This window comes from Anneissia japonica, unplaced genomic scaffold (genome assembly GCF_011630105.1).
Source record: "Anneissia japonica isolate Jap-2015-1 unplaced genomic scaffold, ASM1163010v1 scaffold288096_len198612_cov187, whole genome shotgun sequence".
Lineage (NCBI taxonomy): Eukaryota > Metazoa > Echinodermata > Crinoidea > Comatulida > Comatulidae > Anneissia > Anneissia japonica.
The window spans coordinates 81696-87440 of NW_022701639.1; the positions used below are offsets into that span (position 1 = coordinate 81696).

Here is a 5745-nt window from a genome sequence, read left to right on the forward strand (position 1 = left end):
CCCCCCCCCCTACCTACCCACACACACACACACATTGGTCGGGGACATCGTGAAACGTGGACTACAAGACATTAAAACCGAGAAACATCTTTTATGTTTTGGTGTCCCTATACCTCGACCGTAATGTCAAGGTTCTGTTGTAAAGTTCTTGTATAGGAGGAGCTCATTTGAACTGGGACCCACTGCATCACCCCTGAGAGTCATTATACGTTAACGTGTGGATTAAACTTTATATTACTGAAAACTTTATTTTATTGAAAATTACTGGAAACTTTGTATTATTGGAAACCTCTCGATATGTTAAAGGCTTTTATGCTTTTTGGAATGATTCGAAAACAAATAAGCGTACTGCTTACATGCTTTGAAGTTTCCGATATTATTGCAAACTGGCCTATATTTTAACGCAAAAAAACCTGGCATTTTTATCTTATTTTGTAGAAAATCTGTCACTCTAAACTCTTCAGAGTAGAGGGAATTTCCGAATACCTACAATTAAAATCACTCAACAATGCCCCTCGCGCCGTCTCTGTTAATTTATTCATAGCATGTTAATCTGATAATGGCCCAACCACTTGCAAAATGCTTCCAACGGTTATGATATCGTGAAGAAGCTAGGCCTATAGTACCTGGGAGGATGAGTCTTTCGATTGTCATCTGTTCAGACACCTTTTGGACTTGTTTAGGCCTACGTTTTGTGGAAACTTGGCAACGGTATCCATTTCGTTCCTTGGAAGATTGGAAAGTGTTGCTTTTAGCATGTTTTGCTGTTCTATATTTTTATAGAATTGGTCATTTTGAGAGCACTTATACAAAATTAATTAAGTCATTTATATTTAGCAGCTCACATGGGCGTCGGTCATTGGTGGGGAACAGAGGGACAACTAGGTCCTCCCCCCACGATTCAAAGTAGGTGGAACATCATATCAATTGCCCCACCCAATTTTCACCAATCTTATATAGTTAAAACCCCACTTTTCAAAGCGAGTGGAAAGAACAACAACAATTACGAATGAATTTTGTCCGTTCACTTGTGCTCGGTTCCAAGTGCGGTGCGTATTCCTGACCAATACCGAGTAAAAACGCAATTGTTTGTACATTTCGTAACAATCTCAGTAACCACTCTATCGATTTCATGAGAGCAACGGTTATCAGAGGCAAAATTTATTGTGAAAACAATGTACTGCACCGTACGTTGTTAACATTAACCGTGTAAACCTATTGGCAAAGGGATTCGATTTCAGATTAATATCTTTAAGAAAATTGAGTTGGTCAATAGGTTCAGGACACTGATGTAGCGCAAGAATTTGGAATGAATCCTGTTGATTCGTTGCCTATTGGCAATATAATTAACAACAATAAAAACACACAGGTCTTTCTGATGGCAAACATTTTCGAGAGCCATATTGTTAAGTGTATAAGAAAAGTTGATTTAATTGCTTTTAAGTGTAATAGTATGAGTTTTACATTTGTTGTCGGGATGGAGAGACATTTTCCATCTGAGCGCCCACTGATCCAGTCTATCAAGATCTTCCTGAAGTCAGTAGCATCCTCAATATCATTAAAGATTTTATAAGTTTTAAGATCATCAGCACACATTAAATATTTTGATATTTGAATTGAAAAGTAAAGGATCATTAATATAAATAATAAATATTAGAGGCCCAGGATGGACCCCTGTGGGAATAAATAAATGTATTCATTTAGATGAGGTAAACGATGCCATTAAAGTAAAAAAGTTAGGATCATCTCCAGGAATAAATGGGGCTTTAATTGAAATGATATTAAATGTATCAAATTGGGTAATGATTTACATTAAATATTTTTCTAATATAACTTTTAAAACAAAATCTTTTCCAATGAGGTGGGTAACAAATATGTAAATTCAATCTATATTTTATATGATTGTAATAAAGATATTTGTATTTGTAATTGTGCAGATTTATAAAAAGGAGCGATAATCCCGACAATTACAGAGGCGTATCTTTAATCCCCATTCTTGGTATGTAAATGGGTAGACTTCATTTATATTAAATTTATATGTATACAAACGTAATACGAGACTGGTTAAAGAGTTTAGAAATGGATGACAAGATTATCAATAACAACTTAGAAAAACTGAAAGAAAAACAACTACAAATTTAATGTAAAACAAGCATTGCACAAAGAGAATTGATTATGGATGACAAATTCAAAAAGTTCACGTAATATAAAATTTTTACTGAATTATCAGATAAGCCTATGTGTTATTTTTTAAAATTTATTTACAAAAAAAAAATTAGATAAGAAAAATAATGATATGCCTAGTTATGCTATTATATAGTCATTGTTAGCGTTTTAGGGCTTTCATTAATGTAAGGAACTATATATAAATCTAAATTATTATTATTATCATTATTATTATGATTATTATTATCATTATTAGGCCTAATATTATTATTTTATCGAAGAAATTCCTTTGAAAACATTATGTTATACTCTTGTTTAAATTATTATAATCTGCTCAGATAATTATTTAATATAAATAGAAAATATTGACCAAAGAAAATTATATATAACATTTAGGTTATGCATATTAATAAATACCGGGTTGGTGGTGGATAGTTTTTACCATATTGTAGTTAAGTTATGTCGTTAAGCTTAAACTTGAGCATTAATTCCTGGCCCCGAAACCTTGACTCAGAAGTACCGGGTTGGTGTCCGGCGGGGATTGTTTTCCACCAAAGTTTTTACTATTGTTCAATTTATTGTATTGTGCTGGTTACATTTTGTTCGTTGTTATTGTACAGTACTTTTGCAGGTTGTTATTGTACAGTACTTTTGCAGAACCATATTGTAAAACAGCGGTAAGATCTCGTCTGTATATGTTATCCTGCCTAAAGATGTTTTAAATAAATAAAATAAAATAAATTAAAATAGAAATTGAGAATGGTAAATGGGTTTATAAAGACAAAAAAGAACGTATTATGTAAATTATGTAGAAACAACTACAACATTGGGAACGAATATTTTTTTACTTTAGTATTTCCTTGCTACGTTGAACTGAAACAATGCATCACAAATTTCCTTCCGAAGATAAGTTCATTAGTTTGTTAAAATCATAAACAACATGTCTAATTAAATTTTTTAATAAAGAAGTGTTTTATCAGTACAGTTTTTGTATTTTTCTTCTAAGGGCTCACACCCTCTCTACTTACTTAATAATTCATAATTTTATTTAACTCAAATAAGAAATAGGTAACAAATGGAATGATCTATCTATCAAGATACCTATCAGAATAACAATTCAATATTTTTAGAAAAAAAAATCAGTAGGCCAACGTTATACTTAAGATAATACAATAATTACCAACAATAAAAATAAATAAAGAAAAGAAAAATAAATAAATAAAAAATAAATAAATAACTACATAAAAAAGAATAAGTATATACATAAACAAGACATAGGCCTAAATAAGCAAATAAGTAAATACAAGATGCAAGTAGCTTAACGCAGGTGGTCGAGAGCAGAGAAAACAAGAGACGGATGAGGATAAGCGTGTAGCAATTGGAAGTCTGTTCCAGATGATTAGATGATGAAAGAGTGAATATTGGAATGCATTGCATCGAGCAGGGTGATGGTGAAGTGAGGGATGAGGTTGACATAAAAGAGAAAAAAAACCAACAATAACATTAATGTTATTATTATGACTACAATAATGATTGTAATAATAATAATAATAATAATAATAATAATAATAATAATAATAACAAATAGTAAAAAGTACTACTACTACTACTACTACTACTACTACTACTACTACTACTAATAATAATAATAATAATAATAATAATAATAATAATAATAATAATAATAATAATAATATAATAACACATCTCTTAATTTTTAGGCTATATGATGGCTATGTGCATATCTTTAAATTGCATACATTCTTTACATTACGTTACATTAGACCTCAGGCCTATATTACTGCTGTCAATTCGACTCACTTACACAAGCTTAATAATGAAAAATACGAAAGGCAAATTCGCGTTTCGCGTGCACCTAGTGCACAATGTAGGCCTATACAATAATTCCATATTGAGTACAGCTGATTACAATTCTCGTTAAGATTCTGGAAATTTAACGATTTTAAATAAATAGATTTATTATTTACAGGATACCATCAAATGAACCACAATGAGTTTAGACTTATTCCTCCATGGTTTAACTATCAGCAAAGTCACACACGTCCGAGCGGTAGGAGCACCAATCGCGTGCCTCGTATGTTTCAACCTGTATCGTTGATACGTGCAAATTGAATCTTACTTTCAGGAGTTTTTGAGCTCTGCTAAGAATATCTTGTCCATCTACTGGCTTCCCTTCGTATAAGTTAGCTGAAAATTTTAAAAAAAAATAATCAAGCAGATTTAAATTGGTGATGGAGATTCACGAACATATTGTGGCAAATCATTCCAATGTATTGTTAGAACCGGATAGAAAATTAAAAGCAGCTGCATGCAGAAATAGGTTAGTAACCCAGCTTTCAATTTTACTTAAAAGTCATTAAAAGGCACCTGAGAAGTCGGGAAATCTAATTTCCTGCCATCGAGGAATCAACATTTTTCCGACTCCCCGTTCTCTTTGGAGCTCATCGATTCATGAAAAAAAGAATATATATGCAACTACAGTATCTCATTTTCTTAATGTATATACACACATAGGCCTATTTACAGTAATAGGAATGAGAACGTTTACCTCCTTTTCATGAGGGGGAAAAACTTGAATTTTGAAGAACTTAAAAGCCATTAAAAGTCACCTACCTCAGAAGGCGGGAAAGCTCATTTCCGCCATCCAGGAATCGAAATTTTCCCAAGGGAGAACTCCCTGACCCTCTTTCTTTTTGGGGTTTTCGGAAAAGTTTTCACCCACCCGTAAAGTTCAACCCAGATCCGCCCCTACCGCTTTAGTCAGTATAAAACGTCCAATACCGACATAAGAATCAATGAATAAAGATGAAGGGTAGACTACACCTGAATGTGTGGAATGATAACTCACCCAGTGTGAGATGCACGGCTATTGCGTTGACCCCTACCGTCAGTGACCAGATATGTAGCGAATGAACACTTTCAACTCCATCAATCTCAACCAACGTGCGCCTTATGTTCGTGTAGTCCAAATTATTCGGTGAAGCTGAATTTTACAAACAAGATAAATAGTATCACAATTTAAAGTAGATAATTCAGTGTATAAACTCATTAGTCAACGACTAAAATGGATGTAACTGTGTTGCAAACCAATTATGTGTTCATCTATGCGGAACATACGTGGCACAATATATATATATAGGCCTATATATATATATGTATATATATTTATATATATATATATGATGTAGTTGGTTCCACGTATATCTCACAGATATATATAAGTATAAGCAAATACAAAAATATACGTTGACAGAATAGACATTTATTCAAGACGAATATTTTAGACAAGTCTTTGTCTTCCTCGGCCTTAGTCGTACGAATGCGAAATACAGAACAGATCAAGTAAAAACTGTAGGAAAGTAAGTAAAATAAAATCTAGGATGATAGGCTCGTGATGTAGCAAATGACAAGTATTAACTAATACACTTGGTAACACTTGAAAATATTGGCGGTAAAAATGGCCTGGCAAAAAACAGAGTGAAATAAACAAAATGTTGGTATGTCGACAACATCTGAGTGATTAATGTCATCGTAATATTGTAGTGACAAGATATATAT

The 5745-nt window shown here is 32.5% G+C and overlaps 1 long non-coding RNA gene across 1 annotated transcript; it reads right to left on the reverse strand.

Moving 5' to 3' along the window:
* Nucleotides 1–2992: 2992 nt before the first annotated feature.
* On the reverse strand, nucleotides 2993–5166 carry LOC117103658. Its single transcript, XR_004444629.1, has 2 exons — nucleotides 5036–5166; nucleotides 2993–4374 (listed from the first exon to the last, which is right to left on the reverse strand). It is a non-coding gene; the product is annotated as an uncharacterized LOC117103658 (long non-coding RNA).
* Nucleotides 5167–5745: the final 579 nt, after the last annotated feature.